The following is a 24,077-nucleotide window of genomic DNA, read 5'->3' on the forward strand; positions in this document are numbered from 1 at the left end:
TATCTTTGAACTTTTCTTTCAGTAAAATTTGTTTCTTTTTTTTCCAGTGAATTTTTTGTTGTATATTTTATTCTCTGCCTAGAGTTATCGTCATCTTTGTTATCCTTTTTACTTTCTTCATTTTGCATTTGGGCAAGCAAATTTGTCATCTATTTTACTTATTTTCTTTAGCATCTATTTACTATTTCTAATAGATTTTAAAATTCTGGTAGAATTATCATTTTGTCAATATTCTATTTTATATCACCTTGTTCTAATTTTTATTCCTTCCTGCCTCTCATTCAGTTCCATTTTCATCTCTATTGAGGGTATTAATCTTTTTTCTTTTGTTTCATAGAGTGTACATATTTCATTGCAAACATAAAATAAAGGCTGTTTTATTTACACTTCCTATCATAAATATTTTTCAAAGGCATATTTTACTTCTGCCTTTGAGTGCATATTCCCTTTTTTGCATATTATGGAATCTCTCTATTTTATATATATTTAAATTTATTCATATTTATAGAATGAATAGGTTATATTCAGATCTGGCATTTCCTTTTAAAAAGTATTGTTTATTTTCCACTAGAATGTTGTGAAAATCCTTTTTGATCTTAAGTTGTAGGGCTGGCTACCAGTTTGGGAACTCATCAATGTTAAGAAAGAGAGAGGGACTTTTGTTTATATAAAGTTTTCCCTACATTTGATTAAGGACTTTTGTGTTTCCATTTCCTTTCTGGTGTTGTACCTGCCCCATCGGGCAAGACTGGTACTGCTTAAGAAGTGTTGGGACTTCCCTGGTGGTCCACTGGCAAAGGATCCGCCTTCCAATGCAGGGGACATGGGTTCGACCCCTTGTTGGGAAGTGAGATCCTACACACCACGGAGCAACTGAGCCCATCTGCCACAACTGGAGAGCCCACACCGTTGCTACTAGAGAAGCCCGCACGTGCCACAAAGACACAGCACAGCCCCAAAGTAAGCTAATTAATCAAAAAAGATGTGTCATCAGTACTTCTGTGGGCAGTAACCTGGGTAAAGCCCACTTCACTGCAGATAGTGATGTAAATTTGAAATAAAGTATAAGTTCAGATTTATAGATGGTTACCATAAATCAGTAAAGGAAAGCTTAGGGATCCCCTGGAAACTTTGGACTCTAGTAATAGAATTAGAGTGACTGTTTAGCACTGACTGTGCCACCTAACCCAGGCTTCCCAGGTGGCACTAGTGGTAAAGAACCCACCTGCCAATGCAGGAGACATGAGGGATGTGGATTCAATCCCTGGGTTGGAAAGCTCCCCTGGCACAGGGCATAGGAGCTCACTCAGTACGCCTGCCTAGAGAATCCCGTGGACAGGTGAACCTGGCGGGCTACTGCCCATAGGGTTGCAAAAAGTCGGGCACAAGTGAAGCGACTTAGCATGTACCCACATGGTACTTGACCTGGAAAATAGCACTCTGTTATGACTTCGCATGGTTAGTTTCAGGTTACTTTTATACACTGTAATGGTTGATTTCTCTCCTATTGAGCAGCCTCTAAAATTCTATGGCTCTCTCTGTGGGACTGTGACCTCTGCTTGTACACACCTGTTTGGGTGTTTGAGAACCCGAATCATGACAAGCAATTCAGTTTCTGCCATGCGCTTCTGTTGTGGAATTGTGCTTAAGAAAAACATCTACAGATCTGTGATAGTGTATGTGAAGAAAGAGGGACGATGAAAAAGCCTAAAGGGATTTATCAGAGGGATTCCAAGAAAAATGAAGAAAACAGGCAGGACATTTTTCTCTACTTATTTCCTGATGAATGCAAGAAGTTTAGAATTGAGATTGTGACCCGTTCTCTTCTTTTATTGCTATTGCAAAGGGTGTTGAGAGCGTGTGCTTTCAAAGGAAATCTTAGATCCTAATTTCAGCCTGCACAAGCAAACCTTACTACTAGCCCTTGTCTATTATTTGCTTTCCTAGAATTTGCTGCTCCTCGAACCTCCAAGTCCCTTTCCTTTATCCTGTTACTTCTCTTTAAATGTATCCTCTTTTGTCCAAATGGTATAAAAGCCTCCAAGCTTAGTTCTTTCTTTGGGGATTTTTCTCTTATTTCCGTGAAGTCCCTTGTGCCACATAAAACTTTTAACATCAATTGCATTCACGAGCCTTTTCTCCTGTTAATCTGTCTGTTGTCAGTTTGTTTCACAGACACACCCAGAGAACCCAGAAGGGTATAGGAGAATTTTCCTCCACTGCAAGTTGTTTAAACAGTTCCAAGAGTCAGATCAGAGAAAGATGGAGCGTCGTTGTCCAAACTGGCCTGGGAACTTGTGGAGATCCTAATTGACCAGCCTGGGTCACATCCCTCTAACCACAGATACACCAAAGCATCCTCTCGTGCATTGAGTTGGGCCTGAGACGGAGCCCTGCCTTGACTGCATTGGCTGAGAGGGGGTAGGGCTATTGAGAGAAGGGAGAATGGATACCGAGGAAGCCAACAAAAGATGTCCAGTCGGTTACGAAAAAAGTGTAAGTAGGGAGAGTTCTTCCCCAATTCAACCAGCTCGTTCAGCTTTTACTGTGGTTTTGCAGAGGATCAAGGGATAATTTAATAGTGACCTCTGAAAGTAACCAATATTAAAAATCAAGGATGATGAGGGCCTATCACTTTCCATGTCTACCTAGAACAGAACTGACCACAGTTGGGGACAGGGGAGCGATGTGAAGTAATGAAGAGCTTGGGGCGATGGGGAGTGACGGTCCTGAACTGGACCATTCCAGGCAGTGAGGTGGCGGGACCCAGCCATCCCCAGATCAGATGAATTCTCACCAGGTTTAGCGGCGCTCAGACTGTGGGAGCGACCGTTTCTGCTTGAGTTGAGCTCTCTGTTTTATCTCCTGTCCCATTTTTTAATGCTTCCATAGGGCCCTCTCACTTTTTCTAAATTATATGCCTCCTTGTATTTGAGTCCCTCCTGCTTTTGACAGCTCTGTGGCTTCCAATTTTGCTTCTGCTGCTTTGATTATTATTCCTGGTTTGGTTGTTGATGAGACATGTGGTTTGCTTCAATTAGCCCTGTCACTCTAACAAATGTGTGCGTCTCGAAAGTGTCCTAATTGAAGTCAGGAGCGGGAGGGGGGGGGGTGGAAATTACAGGCAATTACGACCGTGCCATCCTCCGCTCTCACCGCTCTTTTCCCCTCATCATCGGGGCTCATTCTTCTGTATCTCCATTTTGCAAGCACATTGAGCAGCCTCTGTCTTTAAAATCCCATTAATTTTTGCAGAACACGGTACTGCTGCTGTCTCAGGGTGTCATACGTTAGCGCTCCGGAAACCCCATCGCTTTCATTTAGTTTCATCAAGTACAGTCTCCTCTCTGCCAGTTTCCACCATGTTTCACGTTCATCCTGAGATGGAAGGCTACCTTCACCGCCTCGTGGGGTCTGGTTTCCCCAGACCTGTGGCCTCATCAATTCAGCCTCCTCTTGTGTGGGCTTATACTTGGTGCACTTCAATTCAATGCTCCACAGGTCTGTTGAGCATCTGAGACTGCTTGGCGTGCCAGGCAGCATGCTAGGAGCTGGAACTATGACAATGATTAAGCACAATGAGGTGAAGACAACATGGGATGGGGAGAAAAAAAATGGCTGGATTTCTGAGCCTGACGAGCTATAGATTTAAATCCCATGCTATCTGTTTGGCCTTGGGCAAATCACTTAGCTGCTTTTTTTCATCTGTTAAAATTATGCTAATAATACTTACCTGGCAGGGTTGTTGTGAAGATTGCAGATAATGTATGCCAAGTAGCTAGCTGAGTGCCTGCTGTACCTCAATAAATGGGAGGTATAATTATTATTATGAATAAGATACAGTGTACTTAAGGAACTCACCATCTACTCACAGAGAGAGAGGAGTAGATTAACTCGAACAGTATATTGTTATATGCCCAGTAATGGAAAGATGTTGGAAGTCATGGAGTAGTCCCTGGGGCTCTATACGCCCTCTCTTGAGCTCACCTTTCTGTCCTCAGCCACTTCCTCGCGCCTCCCTCCAGTCTCCAGCTTCAGCCTCCCAGCCTCTCCGCTTCTCTGTCTCTTTGCAATCATCCCTTTGTTTCCTCTTCCCACAAAGCTCCTCTTCCAGGTCCCTACATGCTGGCTCTTTCTCATCATTTAGGTTTCAGCTAAAATGTCACCCGCTGAGGAGAGTTTCCATAACCATCCAATCTAAAGAAGCCCCATCCCTTCACCTCTAATATTTTTGTTTTCCTCAGTTTTGTTTGCATGCTAAGTCACTTTAGTCGTGTCCGACTCTTTGTGACCCCATGGACTGTAGCCCTCCAGGCTCCTCTGTCCCTGGGGTTTTCCAAGCAAGAATACTGGAGTGGGGTGCCATTTCCTCCTCCAGGAGATCTTCCCAGCCCAGGGATGGAGCCAGTATCTCTTGGCTCTTCCGCAGTGGCAGGCAGGTTCTTCACCTCCAGCACCACCTGGGGCGCTCCACCGGCAAAAGAAAACAACCAGACCAAACAAAGCCCCGGTTTTGTTTATTTATAGAATCTCTCTGTGGTGGTCTAGTTTGCTGGTTTTGATGTTTATTTTCTGTTGCTCCCCTTCAGGATGTGAATGCCACGAGGGCAGAGAGCATTTCTGTTTTCGGTCAGAGTTGTATTCTCGATGTAGTTGAGGACAAAATTCTCAGCCACGGCTGCAATCTAGAGCAAGTACAATAAGTGTTCAGGGAATGAGCAGTGGTAGGGAGATATGAGGACGAGATTTCAAAGAGAACGGTTTAACAGTGGTGGGTCTGCACTTTGCTCCTGCGGCTGTTTCTGTAATTGACAAAAGCCCACTGCCATTTACACAGATGCCATCGTGGGTTCCTGGGTCTGAGACAAGAGGCTGAAGTCAGGGGAGGTTCACAAAGTGGTATCCAACTTTGAACTTCTCAACCTAGTTCAGAAAACTGGATTTAAATGTCGTTTTAAGATAATCTCCTATTTGAGTTTTAAATGTCTGAATTTTTGTTCCTGGACCCCAAGCAGATTCTAGGTAGGGAAATGGTCAAGGCACCAGCTGGTGGCCCTTGATAAATCCCCATGGAAATCTGTCTTTTATTGTCCCTTTTCCTATGGCTTCCCAGCGAGAGGTGGGGATATTTGTAGGAATAAGGTAGAAGAGGCATTTGGGTTTTTGTGGTGTTGTCGTTCAGTCACTCGGTCGTGTCTGATTCTTTGCGACCCTATGGACTGCCGCACACCAGGCTTCCCTGCCCTTTACCATCTCCTGGAGCTTGCTCAGACTCATGCCATTGAGTTGGTGATGCCATCCAACCATCTCATCCTCTTGTCCCCTCTCCTCCTGCCCTCAATCTTTCCCAGCATCAGGGTCTTTTCAAATGAGTCAGTTCTTTGCATCAGGTGGCCAAAGTATTGGAGCTTCAGCTTCAACATCAGTCCCTCCAATGAATATTCAGGGCTGGTCTCCTTCAGGATGGACTGGTTGGATCTCCTTGCAGTCCAAGGGACTCTCAAGAGTCTTCTCCAACACCACAGTTCAAAAACATCAATTCTTCAGCTTTCAGCCTTCTTTATGGTCAAACTCTCACATCCATACATGACTACTGGAAAAGCCATAGCTTTGACTACATGGACCTTTGTTGGCAAAGTAATGTTTCTGCTTCTTAATATGCTGTCTAGGTTGGTCATAACTTTTCTTCCAAGGAGCAAGCATCTTTTCATGGCTGCAGTCAACATCTGCAGTGATTTTGGAGTCCAAGAAAATAAAATCTGTCACTGTTTCCATTGTTTCCCCATCTATTTGTCATGAAGTGATGGGGCTGTATGCCATGATCTTAGGTTTTTTGAATGTTGAGTTTTTTCACTCTCCTCTTTCATGTTCATCAAGAGGTTCTTCAGTTCTTCTCTTTCTGCCATAGGGGTGGTGTCATCTGCATATGTGAGGTTATTGATATTTCTCCTGGCAATCTTGATTCCAGCTTGTGCTTCATCCAGCACAGCATTTTGCATGATGTACCCTGCATATAAGTTAAAGTAAGCAGGGTGAAAATAGACAGACTTGACGTACTCCTTTTCCAACTTTGGACAAGTCCGTTGTTCCATGTTCAGTTCTAACTGTTGCTTCTTGACCTGCATACAGGTTTCTCAGGAGGAAGATAAGGTGGTCTGGTATTCCCATCTCTTTAAGAACTGTTCACAGTTTGTTTTGATCCATATAGTCAAAGGCATTAGCATAGTCAACAAAACAGAAATAGACATTTTTCTGGCATTCTCTAGCTTTTTCTGTGATCCAATGGATGTTGGCAATTTGATCTCTGGTTCCCCTGCCTTTTCTGAATCCAGCTTGAACATCTGGAAGTTCTTGGTTCACGTACTATTGAAGCCTAGCTTGGAGAATTTTGAGCATTAGTTTGCTAGTGTGTGAAATGAGTACAGTTGTGCAATAGTTTGAACATTCTTTGACATTTCCCTTTCTTTGGGATTGGAATGAAAACTGACCTTTTCCAGTCCTGTGGCCACTGCTGAGTTTTCCCTATTTGCTGGCATATTGAGTGCAGCACTTTCACAGCATCATCTTTGAGGATTTGAAATAACTCATCTGGAATTCCATCATGTCCCCTAGCTTTGTTCTTAGTGATGCTTCCTAGGGCCACTTGACTTCACACTCCAGGATGTCTGGCTCTAGCTTATTGATCACAGGTCATTAAGATCTTTTTAATATAGTTCTTATGTGTATTCCTGTGTATATTCTTGCCACCTTGTCTTGATATATTTTGCATCTTTTAGTTCCATACCATTTCTGTCCTTTATTGAGCCCATCTTTGCATGAAATGTTCCCTTGGTATCTCCAATTTTTTTGAAGTGATTTCTAGTCTTTCCCATTCTATTGTTTTCCTCTATTTCTTTGCATTGATAATTTAGGAAGGCTTTCTTATCTCTCCCTTCTATTGTTTAGAACTCTGTATTCAAATGGGTATATCTTTTTTTTCTCTTTTGCCTTTCTTTTCTCAACTATTTGTAAGTCCTCCTCAGACAACCATTTTGCCTTTTTGCATTTCTATTTTCTTGGGGATGGTTTTGATCACAGCCTCCTGGATCATGAAACTCTGTCCATAGTTTGTCAAGCACTCTCTCTATCAGATCCAATCCCTTGAATCTATTTGTCACTTCCACTGTATAATCATAAGGGATTTGATTTAGGTCATACCTGAATGGCCTAGTGGTTTTCCCTACTTCAATTTAAGTCTGAATTTTGTGATAAGGAGTTCATGAGTTCCTTTGTGTTTTTGTGAAGCTAAGTTATTTAGCTTGAGTCATGGACTTCTAGAAGTAAGTGTTAATTTTTGCAACTAATTAAATTGGCCCTCCAAAGCCTTGGGTTCTGTATCTGTGGATTCAACCAATCATGAAATAAAATATTTGTTAAAAAAAATACTTCTAGAAAGTTTTAAAAATCAAAATGAATTTACTGTGCTCTGGGGGCTATTTGCATAGCATTTGCATTGTATTTTCAAATATGTTGTATTTACATCGTATTAGGTATTTTAAGTAATCTGGAAATAATCTGAAGTGCAGTTGACTCTTGAACAGCACAGTTTTGAACTGTGTGGGTCCAGTTATACACAGATTTCTTTCATTAATACTCTAGTACTATGCTATCTGAGGTTGGTTGAATCTGTGAGCGCAGAATCACAGACACTGAAGGACAACTGTGTAGGCGAATATGCCTGAGGGCTATATGCAAATACTGTACCATTTTTCTATAAGGCATTTGAGCATTTAAAGATACTGGTATCCAAAGCAGTCCTGAAACCAACCCCCTACAGACACGGGGGGCCAACTGTATTTCTGTCCTAGAATCTGAGTCAGGTTCAGAGCGATAAGGCATTATGAAGTCCTAGTCATGTTTCTAAAAACATGTGAACTTGATCAAAAGTGAAGATTGAGAAAAATGTAGAAGACACAGTGGGAATTTATTCCTTCTGTTGGAAAAACAATGCAGAGGGCAGGAAGCACACGTCAAAGCTCCCAATACACCGAGGGAACCAGTCACACCCTGTTCCTATAAAAAGGATGAGTTTTGTTCGAGCTCCATCAAGGCTTGCAGCTCTCTGAGGCAAAAATATCTGCAAGACCTCCACTTAGCTTCCAATCAAGTGGTTAACTAAGACTTTATAGTTGCTTCATTGGTGCTTCTGGGGTTTCTCACCACTCAGTCAGAATTTTAATTTGCATCCAGATATATTTATGTTTTCTCTTAATTGTCTCTCTCCATCTCAATCCGAAAAGGAGCCTGAAGACTTAATGCTACTTAAGTTTTATCTTTATATGATTACATTTAAATGTAATTTCAGTCCTTATTATGATACAGGAGAAACAGATAGGGATGAAGGACTGAATCTAATTCATCGCAATTCATCTTTAGGCCTTGGCAGTGTCAGAAGCTTATACAATTTATTCTAAACTGTTAGTCCTTCTGACACTTATAAGCCTACCTTGGCTACATAAATTGAAGCTCAGAAATAGAAATTTGTTTATTCACATACAAGAAAAGTTTTTTAGATGAGTCATATAAGTACATTTAAGAGGAATATTGTTTTGCTTATTAAAATGGACTCAGATATCATAGTGTTTGGATTATAATTAGCTTTGCATCAGAATATTCATATGCAGACTGTAGGTGGTGAGTGTTTAAGTGGTTGAGACTTAATTCCCATTGGCAGATGCTGTCAGTGTTGGGATCTTTATTGATGTCATGGGTACTGCCTTGTGCCTGCATGCTCTATATTTGGTACAAATTGGGTTGCTCACGACAATTTCCCATATCATGACAATTTCCCCAGTAACTATACTCGAGCCTCTTCTATTTCTTTTGGAAGCAGACCTCAACCGTTAGAGGATAAGCATCAATGCATGTGCTAAAATGAGCCAGGAATAGTGCTCAGTCCTCTTTAGTCTGGCATGATCATAGTCTGGCCAATATTAGCCCATCATAGGGTGCTCTTTCAAACACAGGCTGGGAGAGAAAGACACTTTTGTCTTTGAGTCAGGTTCTTGTTAGAATGTGAGTCCATTGATCTGGGCAGTTACATTTTTAGCACAATGAGGAGGAAGTCTGTTTGCATGAAGAGAAAAAAAAGACTTCAGAAGAAGAAGCAGAGACAAGAGAACCAGCCACACTTGAGTGCCTGCTCTGCTTGTCCCAGCCACACCCCTGCCTGGGCAAGGCAAGTGAGCAAGTATTTTTTGTTTGCTTTGCTTAAGTCAGTTTGAGTGGGGACTTTTGAACAATAAGAAGTCCTTCACTAGCATAAACCTATTTCACACCAACGTGGCAGTAGGGACAAGGGTTGGCATATGCTTCCCATATGGAGAAGGAAATGCCAACCCACTCCAGTATTCTTGCCTGGGAAATCCCACAGACAGAGGAGCCTGGCAGGCTACAGTCCATGGGGTCATGAAAGAGTCAGATGTGACTTATCGACTAAACAACAACATCCTTCCCATGAAGTCAACATGGTAGAAAACATTGAAACTTTGATTAGGATAGAGGAAGTGAAACACAGACCCAGTTAGAAACAGAGATACAAAACTATGACCTCCTTACAAATATAATGAGGGCATGGAGATGAGAAACTAACATCTCCCGAGAGATGGTAAGGACTCTCAGAAGAGGGTCAGTAGAAACTGGGGACCACTTGCTCAGATGCATGGGCTAAGTAAGCTTCCTAGCAGTCCCACTGAGAAGAGAAGCTGAGAAGTTACATAACCCACTCTTATATGGACTTCCCTGGTGGCTCAGACGGTAAAGTGTCTGCCTGCAATGTGGGAGACCTGGGTTCGATCCCTGGGTCAGGAAGATCCCTTAGAGAAGGAGATGGAAACCCACTCCAGTACTCTTGCCTGGAGAATCTCATGGAGGGAGGAACCTGGTAGGCTACAGTCCATGGGGTTGCAAAGAGTCGGACACAGCTGAGTGACTTCACTTCACTTCAACTGCTAAGTTACTTCAGTCGTGTCCAGCTCTGTGCAACCCCATAGACAGCAGCCCACCAGGCTCCCCCATCCCTGGGATTCTCCAGGCAAGAACACTGGAGTGGGTTGCCATTTCCTTCTCCACGCATGAAAGTGAAAAGTGAAAGCAAAGTCGCTCAGTCGTGTCTGACTCTTAGTGACCCCATGGGCTGCAGCCTACCAAGCTCCTCCGTCCATAGGATTTTCCAGGCAACAGTACTAGATGGGGTGCCATTGCCTCCTCCGATTTAATTTAATGTTTAAATCATTTCTATTACTAATTAACAATGATTTTTTAAGGCAATAAATAATAAACATTATTCTCTATATTCACATAGTATTAGATTATGATAAATTAAATCTTACAAGTTTAAACTACTTTCCCCAGGTACTTAGACACTGACTGAAGACTTAATTTTGTTTCATGAAGCTTGCTTGATGATTTAATTAAAAGCACAGATATCTAGGAGTTTTTAAAAATGCTTAAACATGCTAGGATTCAGAGAGAACATACAGAAAATGTCTCAGTGGTTACCAAATTATTATACTTACAATATAACTTAGTACCATAATGCAAATAGAATGAATTGAAATACAGCTTTTCACGTTTCTATTCTTATATTTATTCTTTTTTCTGTTCTTAATCTTGTTTTTAATTTTTATTTCTGATTCCTTTTTGTATTATTTTTACTCTTATTTTGATTCTTTCCCAGGATTACCTTTCTAAACTTACTCTATTTTCATCCCATGCTTGTGGTAATATTACCAGACTCCACTGAAAAATAATACCTTCCCAAATTAGCCTAGATGACTTGCCTGAACTGTTGACTAGTTGGTTGTACAGACTAGAAGTATGCCCAAATGTTAGAAAAAGGTGAAGCTACTGCTTTTGAATCATTGATAGAGCTGGAAAATATATTTCTTGCTTAAAATTAGGACCTCATATTGATTCTTCTCATTTAACAATTTAGTTTTTAATTTTTTCCCTTTTATTCTGATTTATTTGTTTTTTAATATAAATTTATTTATTTTAATTGGAGGTTAATTACTTTACAATACTGTATTGGTTTTGCCATACATCAACATGAATCCGCCACAGGTATACACGTGTTCCCCATCCTGAACCCCCCTCCTTCTTCCCTCCCCATACCATCCCTCTGGGTCATTAAACAATTTATATTTCTCTCTTCTTTTAGTGTGGTTTTCATTTTTCACCAAGATTTCAATCGTATTGAAAAGTTGTCCTTAATGTGCAGTAAAATATGCCTACTTCTTGTGTCAAAGGGTAATAAATCTAGTGATTCTCCAAATCTTCTGCATCTTCATAAAGTCCCAAGTCTCTTTGTGATGGAGACATTCTGTCACTGTGCTAGGTTGGACTTCCTTCACTTTGGGAGTGGGGCCTGGGTTAAACAGCCTCCCTTATCTGTCTTAACAAGATGTACTGATGTTCTGTCCCAGTGTGTGACACGCAGTCCTAGCCCTTGGAGCTCTCTTGACTTTCTGAAGACAGATGGCCATATGAAAATAGGCAGGTTTCTCGCCAGTCTATGTCTGACGCAGGATGCAGCATGCTTGGGGCTGGTGCATGGGGATGACCCAGAGAGATGTTATGGGGAGGGAGGTGGGAGGGGGTTTCATGTTTGGGAATGCATGTAAGAATTAAAGATTTTAAAATTTAAAAAAATAAAAAACTAAAATTGCCGCAGGGAAAAAAAAAAAACCTCTCTTTATAAGCCAATAAGAAAATAACTCAGAGAGCTACAGATAAAAGGCAAAAAGGACATGAAAAGACAATACACAGGTAAAAGTTCTGTGAATAATATACACTTATTAAAATGTGAATATAACATTATGATATAATATAAATGTGAATATTAGAAAGAAGAAGAAGATATAAAGAGGAATTTCACAAAAGAGAAGATCCAAATGATTGGAAGCAATGTAGTACATTTGTATAAAATACAATGGCTACAGTCTATATACATTCTGAAAAGTAGAAATAGTGTAAGGGCTATTCACTGTTCTAGGAAATTGTAAATAGAATTATTCAGAGTATTCCTGGTAGGATGGTAATGTGCTGCTTCTTGATTCAGGTGCCCATTGTATGCATGTGATTACCTGTGAAAATACACTGAGTTGTGATATACAAAAAAAATAAAATAAATAAAATAAAATAAAATAAAATAGGCAGGTTTCTGCTGCTGGGACTGAAGTAAGGCCACAGCCTCATTCCCTGGATGTAGCCCAGGCAGCGTTGCTGTTTTTGTGAGGACTTTGGAATACCTCCGCAGGAGAGTTACCGCGGAAATGCAAAGTGCAGCTGGCTAGCTGTTGTTAGCTTTTCTTGCCCGTGGAAGATCTATAGTTAGAATGTTTTGAAAAGTAGACGGACCAAAGAAGAGTCAGAGCATTTGTCTCTTCACAGAGTCCGGGAGCAGAAATCCTTGCCCCTTTGGGAGTGACTGTGGAGCTGGACACTCCTCAGACGGAGGTTCTGCCAGGCCATCCGCTCAGCTGCTGAGACTGGTTGCTGCTAACATCTCCTTACATCAGCAGACTCAGCTTTCTGCCTCTACCAGTCTTAAAATGCCACGCTCCTGCCTCTCCTGACAGTCGTCCACAGCTTGCCCTAAATGTTTTCATTTTATATCTGGCAGTTCATAGGAACATGGTTTGTGACATGCAAAACACATTTGGACTAATAAAAAATGAATAAGACCACCGGGTGGGCTCTCCTTTTAATCGAGACCTTGGGCTCATTTCTGCCCCATTTATTCAAGGTTGGGGCTGAGTTCCATTTGCCAAGTATCACAAGTGCAATCACTTTTTTTTTTTTTTTTTGAGTTTGAGCATTTTCTGACTTGAGCCTGGGTGAACACGCATTTTGTTGTTGTTCAGTCTCTAAGTCGTGTCCGACTCTTTGCGACCCCGTGGGCTGCAGCTCCCCAGGCTCCTCTGTCCTCCGCTATCTCCTGGCGTTTGCTCAGATTCATGTCCGTTGAGTTGGTGATGCTATCTAACTGCAGATTTTAAGCAGATGCTAAATCGGACTGTGCAACTTTTAAGAAAGCGTCAGGTTCATTCAGCTGCCATTAGGTGGCAGCAGAACCACGTGGAAAGCGTCAAAGTAATAAGGGGAGTAAAGATGGTGATGTTCATGATGACGATGATGATGGTGAGTGAGGCATATAGATTGGACTCACATTCCAGTGTAATTTTATTGTTGTTGTTGTCCCACTGATCCTCACAATATACAGGGCAGGTGGGAAAGGGGAAGTCTTATTCCCATGGTATGAGGTGAGATTAATTTAATTTAAAACTGTTGGGAGACTTGACCACTAAACCTAGCAAATTATTATCCGAACCAGTCTTGAAATTTATGTCTTGGGGACCCAAATCCAGGCTTCTGTTCACCTGCACTCCTTTCCACAAAGCATTTTAATCTTCTTTAAGTGTGAATTTATTAATCCTGAGTAAATAGGAACTTAAACTTACCAAAGAATTGTATTTCATCCACTAGATAAAGGGAAGAAGTAGAAGGCAAGAATATGTAGGGTTAAAACAGAGATCTGCTATGCCTGAAAAATTGAGAGAAAAAATATTGTCCGAGGGTGACCACATCTGTGTTTTGGGGGCCAGATCGCTTTGTTTAGTGAATAAGAGGCATTTGTAGTTTCAGCATCTGCTGCTTCTGTGTCATTTACGACATGTAGGAGCTCCAGCACGACCCTCAGACCACCTGAAATAATATTCAGTGGCCTACTGCCAGGGTTGGGGGTGCAGGAGTGCATAATGCTTCTGTTGGTCAATGGCTTCACACAATGGAAGGAGAAAAGGCAGTGCTTATACAGGGGCAGTGAGACCACCCCAAGGACAAGAACCGCACTTCTCCCAGATTTATTTTGCAGTCACTAATCATCAAAAGCACGGCAAGGCTCTGAGCTTGGGAGGTCTGTGGGTGGGATGAACTCTGAACCATCCTTGGGTATCAGGTGCCTGGGCTTGAGGGAATCAGGAACAGAACAAGTTATCTTAGTTTCTGTTTTCATTCTCTACTTCACCTCTGAAGCAAATTGAGAGTCTTGAGTCAAACCCCAGATTTTCTTCCTCTCTTGAGGAAAAGTCCAGTTCACAGTCTGGGTCACAAGCAGGTAACAGTAATTGCAGTTTAGCTAGCGGCAGAATCCTTCTCAGGTTTATTGAAGAATTGCTAAAGCACACAGACAAATGCCAATGATACAGTTAAACTGCAAAGACTTGAGGAGCCATAGTTGGGTTAAGGCCTCTGACTGAGTGGCGCATACAGGGCACAGAAGACGTGATTTCTCACCAGTGAGAGAGATGTTAACCACACAGATTTTCCACGTACTTTTACCCTTTTTTGGTTGCATAGCGACTCTGCACGATCTGGTTCACTACAGTAAATTGTATTCTCTGTGAAGGGTGTGTGAACTCTGAAGGCCTCTGTGCCAGTGGGAATGCAGAAGATCAGAGAACAATGGGAAACTTGGACGTTAGAAAAGGACTTGTATCTGAACCAGGAAAGAGACATTTCTTGTATTTTCTTGAATTTAGAAGCAAAGACCTGTCTTTTCCCAGAACACACGGGGAACAAGTCTTGGTGTCTCAAGGCAGATGGTCATGGTGCGGCTTCATTAGTGTCTTCAAAAAGAAATTCTCTGGGTACAAATATTCCAGAACTTGATATAAATATTAGTGGGATTTTTATTGTTTTATGTCACCCAAGCTTCTACTTCTTTCTTGTGGTGCAGATCGCTGAGCCCAGAGGCAGGAAAGAACTGCTGGATAATGGGGCACTGCTTTGCATGTATTATTTCATTTGCCTCTGTTATTCACTGAATATTGACTGAGAGCTACTGTGTACCTGGCCCTGTGATATATCTCTTGATATCATGCCTATAGCTCATGCCTTTGTGAATCTAATAGGGAAAATAGACATCAATTAAATCAAGGTGTATACACTAAGATTTGGGTACCAATTTCAATGTGTGTGTGTGTGTGTGTGTGTGTGTGTGTGTGTGGTTTCCCATCTTATGAAGCAGTTCTCTGACACCAGCTGAGTCCTCTAATTCAACTCAATTCTCACACTCTCTGCTCAGAAATAACATCAAATTCCAAGCTTAAATGCTTAGTCTGACAAGACTGCCCAAGTCCAGGTTGTTACCTGTGCTTCTGATGGGATGGCCATAAATCAGAGTTTCCCACAATGGCTTCCTTGGATTCCATTAGTTTGGTGGAGCAGCTCCCCAGACTCAGAATATTTATCTGCTAGATTTTTCCAGTTTGTTATAAAAAGATATGGCTTCCCAGGTGGCGCTAGTGGTAAAGAACCTGCCTGCCAGTGCAGGAGATGTAAGAGACATGGGTTTGATCCCTGGGTTGGGAAGATCTCCTGAAGGAGGGCATGGGAACCCACTTCAGTGTTCTTGCCTGCGAAGTCCCATGGACAGAGGGGCCTGGCAGGCTACAGTCCATGGGGTCACAGAGAGTCGGATACAACTGAGAGACTAACCACACACACACGATGACCAGCTGGATAGAAGGCAGAAGGAGAATGAAACATGTGATACGCAGCAACTTGAAGATCGTGTTTAGTGCAGGACACACTGAATATGAGATGCCATTCTTTGAGATACCAGATAGAGGGATAAATAAGTCTGGGCTTAGGGGAGAAGTCTGGACTGGGCTGTAACTTTTGGTTTTCATTGGCATATGGTGTTTCCTTGGTGGCTCAGATGGTAAAGAATCTGCCCACAGTGCAGGAGATTGGGGTTCAGTCCCTGGGTCTGGAGGATCCCTTGGAGAAGGAGAAGGGAATGGCAACTCAGTCCAGTATTCTTGCCTGGGAAATCCCATGGACCAGAGGAGCCCAGTGGGCTACAGTCCTTGGGGTCACAAAGAGTTGGACACAACTGAGTGACTAACACACACGCGTGGTGTTTAAAGTCATGAAAAGGACAAGATCATTTTGGCAGAGTGAAGAAGAAAGAGTACTGTTTTATTGGTTTGACTAAAAAGTTCATTCAGGTTTCCAATAACATCTTGCAGAAAAATGGAACAAACTTTTTGCCCAACCCAATTGAATCCAGTCTTTTGGAAGCTGCTGGGAAGATAAGTAAAATGAGGGCTGATAATACCCATTGGGCTTAATGACTGGGATGACTGGCCCCTTTGGAGGGTGTTCTGTCAAGGAGAACAAATGACACTGCCCTGGTCCCCACACCCAGATGTGTATAAATAAGCCACGCCCATTTACAAGTCTTGCTTTCTTGGTCATTTAAAATGTGAACTCCCTTTTTATTTGTTCATCTCAGTATTAGACTCAGAGGAGAGAAACCACTGCATGTCATCCTTCAAATTCCTCTTCAAAGACATGTATCTGGGAAAATCCATCAGGTAACTGATGACTAAAAGGATAAAAGGTAAGAAGCAGCAGCTATTCCATGTCTCTCAGACCCACATCCTGGTTCTCACTGTGTGCTTCCCTTCCCGGCCCTGCAGTGGGGCTGCCTTTTGTGAGGCTGGTTAATCAATATCAAGCTCAAACTCCACATATTCTGGCCCAGTGTCCTGTGAGATCCATTTGTACCTGTAAGACCGTGTGTCCTGGTGTTTTCATTGTATAATATGGTCTCCGTAAGAAGAGAGGAAGGGCTTTCCTTCCCGAGAGGCAGGGTCGATTGTCTTGATGCCCTACCACCCTTGGCCCCAGCGATTTGAGCAACGTCTGGTCCAGTCCTTCCTCTTCCCCTCTAGGATTCACTGGAGCTTTCAGCTCATCTGTAACAGAAGCACAGCATGGGCAGGGTTTGCATCCTTGGCGGTGGAAAGCAGATGACCGCACTTTTGATTGCTGTGGTCTCCATTGACTATGGGGGACTTTGAAACTTCTAGAAGAATGCCCTGAGGTTAAAATTTAGAAAGAGAGAGCAGGCAGCATTAATTTGCATAATATTCTTGCTGCATCATAGAATTCTTCAGCTGTAAGCAGAGACCCAGTGGAGAATGCATGACAGAAGGCAGATGATTGGGGCGTCTGTAAAGGGGAAGCTGAATAGAGCCGTTGAAGGGACTTAGCCAGGGAGAAAGATGTGTTCGCTGAGATTTCTTTTTCTCCTTTGGGAAAATGAGTTAGTGACAGCCAGCAGCCCCTGTGTGAGAGGAGAGGGAGGGTGGGGCGTTCTGAGGGCTGTGTGGAGGTCAGGGGAGCTGGGAACTAGGGTGATGGGGATGGAAGTCTGGTTCTGAGCTTACGAGCATCCTGGCTCTGGGTTTGTTTCTTTCCAATGACTTCACTGTTTATTATTCAGTCACTTGGTCATGTCCAACTCTTTGTGACCCCGTGGACTGCAGCACGCCAGGCCTCCCTGTCCATCACCAACTCCTGCAGCTTACTCAAACTCATGTCCGTTGAGTCAGTGATGCCATCCAACCATCACATCCTCTCTCGTCGCCTTCTCCTCCTGCCTTCAATCTTTCCCAGCATCAGGGTCTTTTCTAATGAGTCAGCTCTTCGCATCAGGTGGCCAAATTATTGCAGCTTCAGCTTCAGCATCAGTCCTTCCAATGAATATTCAGGGTCGATTTCACTATAGAGACTCAGAAGTGCATTCCAGGAATATCTGGAGAATACCTGGAGGAACATCTTGTGTATGAGCCTAAGAAGGGATATGGCAACCTTGGACAAGCACCTTGAGGGGAATAAGTCATCACAGAGCAATGCCTGGGTTCAGTTTTGGGGGAATGGGGGAAGAAGTGGTTATCACTTCTGGAGACCAGCTTTGTGCCAGGCAGTGAACTAAGGTGTTCTACTTATACTATCTCATTTAATCCTCAGAACAAATGTACAAGGTAGATGTTTAGTCTTCTTCTATAGGTAAGAAAACCGAAGGTCAGAGAAATTCACTCACTGAACAAGCAGTAGTTATAATAAGAGCTAACATTTATTGGGTACATGCTGTGTACCAGACACTATTCTAAGAGCTTAGCTTAGTTATTTCATCTCTATCTTCATAATAATCCTATGAAATAATACCATTTGTATAACCACTGTACAGATGGAAAAACCAGGCAGAGAAAGTTTAAGTAACTTGCCACAGGCCACACAGGTCAATGTCAGAGGCATGGTTCAAATCCAGACAGTCTGACTCGAACTCTGAGACCTTCACTGGGACACAGCTTAAATGTCAGACATACTCCCAGAACATGCTGAATACTGAGGGCAGAGTACAAATGAGGCAGACATGATCGTGGCCTTCATGGCATGAACTCCTTAGCACGTGGGAGGTCAAATGAGTCATCTAGGGTCACACAGGCTTTCCAGGTGGTGCAGTGGTAGAGAATGCACTTGCCAGTGCAGAAGACTCAGGAGACATGGGTTCGATCCCTGGATTGGGAAGATCCCCTGGGGTAGGAAATGGTGACCTGCTGCAGTATTCTTGCCTGGGACATCCCATGGACAGAGGAGCCTGGCAGGCTACAGTCCATGGGGTGGCAAAGAGTTGGACACCCCTGAGCAACTGAGCACAGCGCAGCAGCTAGGGTTACGCAGCTATCCTGGGTTGGAGGCTTGGACTGTGGTCTTTCAAAACTGTCACATCACACAGGGCATCTAGTTCAGTTCAGTTCAGTTGCTCAGTCGTGTCCGACTCTTTGCGACCCCATGAATCGCAGCACGCCTGGCCTCCCTGTCCATCACCAGCTCCCGGAGTTCACTCAGACTCACGTCCATTGAGCCCATGATGCCATCCAGCCATCTCATCCTCTGTCATCCCCTTCTCCTGCCCCCAATCCCTCCCAGCATCAGAGTCTTTTCCAATGAGTCAACTCTTCCCATGAGGTGGCCAAAGTACTGGAGTTTCAGCTTTAGTATCATTCCTTCTGAAGAAATCCCAGGGCTGATCTCCTTCAGAATGGACTGGTTGAATCTCCTTGCAGTCCAAGGGGCTCTCAAGAGTCTTCTCCAACACCACAGTTCAAAAGCATCAATTCTTCGGCACTCAGCTTTCTTCACAGTCCAACTCTCACATCCATACATGACCACAGGAAAAACCATAGCCTTGACCAGACGGACCTTAGTCGGCAAAGTAATGTCTCTGCTTTTGAATATGCTGTCTAGGTTGGTCATAACTTTCCTTCCAAGGACAGGGCATCTAAGCACCCACCAAATGCCTCCTGCACATCTGACCAGAACTCTAGGGGCTTGGAGCAGTCTGTAGGCTTCCTTGTTCTCATTCTATGTTCAGCCATTTTATCCTAGTTCTTCGCCTTCTCTCTTCTTGTCTCTGACTTTGTCTCATCTTTCCTAACCTAATGCAGCAAATCTAAAACCCCAAGAAAGCTGCATAGAGCTCCTCAGAATAAAACTATGGAAGCTGTCATTGCACTTTCATTTAAAGTGATCTGAGGCAATCTGGAGCGTATTAACTTCTCTCACTATTCAGCCCTGAAAAGATGACTTAAGGTGTGTAAGGGGAGTAACCTCAGTCTGAATGAAGTAGCCTACTAATAAGGATTAGTTCCTTTCAACATTGACTCCCTTCCTTCCCCTTGTCTTTCTGTGGGTGTCAGAGCTGACCTGCATAGTCTGAAGTCTCACCCTGCTTACCTCTGCTCTCTGCCCTCTGTCACACAATGTTCCTCCAACAAATGCCTTACACTTCTGTCTTGGCATCTGCTCTTTGGAGAAGCCTAACTGACTCTGGGAGTGTTCATCAGGGTAGGCTTGATTATGCTGCAGTAACACGTTAAACTCTGAATCTCAATAACTTAACAAAAAGAGCTTGATTGCTCTCATGCTCTGTAGCCAATGCAGATTGGAGCTCTATTCATCAAGTATCTAAGTTGACGGGCTCAGGCCTACCCCTGACTTTAAGAATTGCCATAAAGAGATCTGGAAGAAGGGAGAACTTTTATGGCTATTCCTGGAGGTGACTTAGATTACCTCTGCACATCACATTGTCCAGAACTTAGTCACATGGTCCCCCTTAACAGTAGCTAGCATCATCGCCTTGTATAGAAACCCAGGATGAGGCAGGATCGTAGGGAATAAACACTGTCTGTGCTCCACGTCGTAGCAATGTGTTAAGCTTTATCTATTTGCTAAGGTTTAAATTATCCCTGTTTGATGAATGGAGCCTCTGAAGATGAGAGAGGCCAAGTATTTTTTCCCAAGGTCACGAACTTATCAAGAGGTAGAAGCAGAATTGGGAGTCACACAGTGTCGGATTACAAATCATGCTTTTAACCGCTCTTCTACAGGCACAAAAGAACTGACTGTATGCCCGGGGTTGTTGGTGGCTGACAGATCTCTGAATCTTGGCTCTACACACCCCAGCCTCTCCAGAGGAACATCTAGGACGTAGGAAAGCAGGCCTGAGGTTTACGCCAATGCCGTTACACCGCGCGTCTTCCTTTACTGCGTTTCCATTTCTGAATAGGAAAGACAGTGTTTGGGTGGGACTTCCCACATCTCCAGCCAGGAGACAGAAGGAGCCTCTTTGTTTGGCTTTCCTGTCTTTGGGTAGAACAGAGCAAGTGGCAAAAAATGAGTTGAACAAGTTTGGGGATATATGTATGTGTATATATATATATATATATATATATATGTATATATATATATTTGCCTTTTTTGATTATAGTTAATAGTTTTAAGCGTGCTACAAAATGATGTGGCTTTTGAAAGAAATGCTTTTTTACCCATTTTCTTTCTGGCCAAGGTTTTGAGAAAAGAAAACTATAAATAGCTGACAATAAAAGAAAATTGCTGCTCTGATCTGTGAAAAAGGAAAGAGAAATACAAAAGGACCGCCCTGAGAGGTTTTCAGATAGAAATTATGGTTCCCCACCCCACCCCGCCAGGGTCCAAGGTTGCCACTTCTTGGAAGATGGATAGGGCCGAATGTGATGGATGCTTTGCCTTCCTTGTTTATTTTCAAAGATGCTTTAACTTAGTTGCTTTTATTCTGTAGAACTCAGAGCTTTTCACATCCATTAACGTTTTAAATGAAATGAATTTCCCCCTAAAGTAAATAACGTTCAGATAGAGGTTTCTCATTTGTAAGGCAGCCACCCAGTCCTTTTAGTCCTCTGTCTGTATTTCTTTTTCCCCTCTCTCTCTTTTGTCCTCATGCGTCCTTTGGAACAGATGTGCTGGGGAGGAGGCGAGGTAGAATCTAAGGTGCAAGGAAAAATTAGCACCTGTTCGCCTGTTAACTGGATAGTGCCTGCCCCTTTGCTTATTTCTCTTCAGTAAACCAGTTTCAGTTTCCTGCCAAAATGTTTGTTTGCTATTGATTAAACTTCACATTTTTGTTACCCAGAATTAACTATAATGATTATGAAAATGGAAGGTGAAAAGAGACAACTTCCCTGTGAGTTGTTCTGTTTTCCTGTGACCAAAGGGCTTCCCTAAGCCAAAATCATCTCTTCATTTGAAATGCGGTTCTTATCAACGGGACGTAATTGGCCCACAAGTTCAGACATGGAGCTACCATTCTGAATGACTCACAGAGCTCTAGTTGCTAGATGTTTTCGGTTGGGTACAAAAAGTTGGTTTCCAGGGTTTGTCTCGAAACAGAGAGTCTGGGAAACTGTGATCTCTGGGTTCACTGAAGATGAACTGTGATCTCTGGATTCACAGGTTATCACTGAAGATAAACTGCTTTAGGTTTTAGGGACCCACTGACAGGCATGCACAATTTTCTTTCGAGTTGTATCTCTCTTTCGTGGTGGGGGACCCTCCCTGCTCCTGTGGACAGAGCACAGGGACTGATGTTAGACTTGAAAGAATTCATGGGTTTCTGTGGAATTGTCTCCCGGTGGCAGGTGGGAGCTCTGTCAGAGGCAGGAATGGAGAAGAAGCATGTCTCTGAGATCAAAGTCTACCTGACAACTTGACATGGAGGAAGGGGAAAAAAAGGAAAGTTGAAAATGAGAGAGAATAAAGTCAGAGATGAAGCTTGCCCAGGGGCATTTTAGACAGAGATCTTGTGATATTAGCATTTCCTTTTTTTAAAAAAAGGAATGAAATAAATTGCTTTCCAGTGACCCTGAAGGTCATGAGCACCAGCTTCGGCTTCGAAAGGCTGAGAGAGAATGACAGTGAGGAGGGATGAGATGCGTATGGGCTTGAGAGTGCAATCAGATGCGTGTACCGCTTAGTAAGCCTGGGCATTCCTAGCAAGTGCAGGCTGAGTCAACCTGAGCCATCTCCAGAATTTAGTTTAACTGTCACCTTGGGGTCCAATCAGAAGGCCCACTGGATTAGGAGCCAAAAGCAGGGATGTCACCTTCATCTGTCCCTGGTAGTATAATTTGTTGTATAACTTCACGGATCTCTGCCTCAGTGTCATTATCTGTAAAATCACGGATCTCTGCCTCAGTGTCATTATCTGTAAAATCAAAGATTTGGGCTGGATAACCTGTAGTCCCTGCAGCTCTAGCTAAGTAAGTGATGTGTGATATGTCTACGATTAGACCTCCTATTCCTCCTTTTATCAATTTCAGTCGAAAAGCCAATTAACAAACGCATATATACTGTGTCTGTGCTAGGCACTGTTGTGGGAATGCAGAGGATATAAGGAGATAAAAAGCTTGGTTCTTATTTTCTGTAAATCCCAAGTGAGGCCCAACAGTGACTTTTTCAAATCACTGTGTCCCCAGAGTTTTTCACAGTACCTGACATGCCTAAGTGCCTCTAGAGATGTCAGCTGGTTGACCAAGGAATATTGTTTTATATCTAGTTAGAGAGATCAGGCATTAATAAAAGGTGCCCAACAATGCAAGTCAAGAAAAATTGTTACCCAATCAATGATCATAGCACAACTTACAGAACTTTTGAGAAGGTTTGCCTCTCTTTTGGGCAGAAATAGTGTGACTTCTCCGTAGAGAGGGTGATTTGACTTCGATGGCTAAAATCCAGGCGTCCAATTCATGTTGGATCTTTTAGGTAGAAATCAATTTCCCAGCTCAGCCTAAAGGAAAGCACAAATCTGGCTTGATTGTTCTTTCCTGTTCTTTTGAACAACAGTGTCATAATTCAGGGCTTGGTTTGTTGTCTGGAAAGGGTCACAGTGAGACTCAGGAGCTGTATATCTGAGGACTGAGGGGGTGGGGCTCACAGCAGCAAACACTTCCCGCTCAGCAGTGTATTTCTCAGGGTGGATGCTGGGAGAGCAGAACTCATGATGACCCCAGGGATCTATCTGTTCAATGAGGGGCTTTGGGCCATCTTGCTGTGCTCATTTGCTCCATCCACATCCCCTTTTCTCTGTGTCAGATACCACCAGGGTAGTACATGCTGTGCTGGGAACCGGAGAGACAGAAAAACAGCATAGATATGAGATCTCCTCTTGAGGAGACCAAGTCAGTGGAAGAGGAACCATTGTACCAGAAACGTTACAGTGCCTTCACTGTAGAGGTGAATACATGACTGCTGTTAAAACTTAGAGCTCCAGGGGACAAAGTGAAGTCAAAGTGAAGTCGCTCAGTCGTGCCCGACTCTTTGCGACCGCATGGACTGTAGCCCACCAGGCTCTTCCGTCCATGAGATTTTCCAGGCAAGAGTAGTGGAGTGGGTTGCCATTTCCTGCTCCAGGTGATCCTTCCGACCTAGGGATCAAATCCGGGTTTTCTGTATTGTAGGCAGATGCTTTACCATCTGAGCCACCAGGGAAATCCTTAGCAAATTGGGAAAGACTTCTGGATACCAAACCCATGCTAACTGTGGTGGAGGATTCAAAGAGGCAATTGCCACATGAGCCAGGCATAGCCCTTACCTACAATCTGAGGTCCGCTGCTCTGAGAGGTTTCCTTTCAGGGACTGAAAGAGAGAGTGAGAAAAAAGTATTTGTTATTTGCATAGAGAAAAGAAACCCTGAATTTCTGTATTATTTTCCTATTGCTTTTGTAACAAATAACCCTAAACTTCATGGCTTAAACATGTGCTTGGGGCTTCCTCGTGGCCTAGTGGCTAAGATCCTGCATGCGACAACCAAGTCCTGGTGAAGCCAAAAAAATAAGTAAATAGATAAAAACAAATAAAAACCC

The sequence above is a fragment of the Ovis canadensis genome, chromosome 7, assembly GCF_042477335.2.
Source record: "Ovis canadensis isolate MfBH-ARS-UI-01 breed Bighorn chromosome 7, ARS-UI_OviCan_v2, whole genome shotgun sequence".
Lineage (NCBI taxonomy): Eukaryota > Metazoa > Chordata > Mammalia > Artiodactyla > Bovidae > Ovis > Ovis canadensis.